The following is a 227-nucleotide window of genomic DNA, read 5'->3' as shown; positions in this document are numbered from 1 at the left end:
GCAACCCTATACGAGCAAATCACATCACGCCAATGGGGGTTGACGCCATACACATACACATGATTCACTAATGTGCAAATGTTGACATGCCAATTTTCAGTCCGGCCGATGGATCAAAGTTAATTATGTTTACCTCGCGTGTACCGGCTAGCACTAATCCTGCTCAGAGGCCCTGATTCCTGTATCTAAAATCAATCCCACTGTAATGAAGAATGCGTGATTACAAT

At 44.1% G+C, this 227-nt stretch overlaps 1 protein-coding gene across 1 annotated transcript in view; it reads left to right on the top strand.

Annotated features, from left to right (window-relative positions):
* Window positions 1-227, top strand: part of LOC119587374 (mucin-2-like) — a 15,831-nt gene that overhangs the window by 980 nt on the left and 14,624 nt on the right. The window lies entirely within an intron of this gene.

This window comes from Penaeus monodon, chromosome 22 (genome assembly GCF_015228065.2).
Source record: "Penaeus monodon isolate SGIC_2016 chromosome 22, NSTDA_Pmon_1, whole genome shotgun sequence".
NCBI lineage: Eukaryota > Metazoa > Arthropoda > Malacostraca > Decapoda > Penaeidae > Penaeus > Penaeus monodon.
The sequence above is the reverse complement of the archived record's forward strand: the minus strand, read 5'-3'. Positions and strand labels throughout refer to the sequence as shown.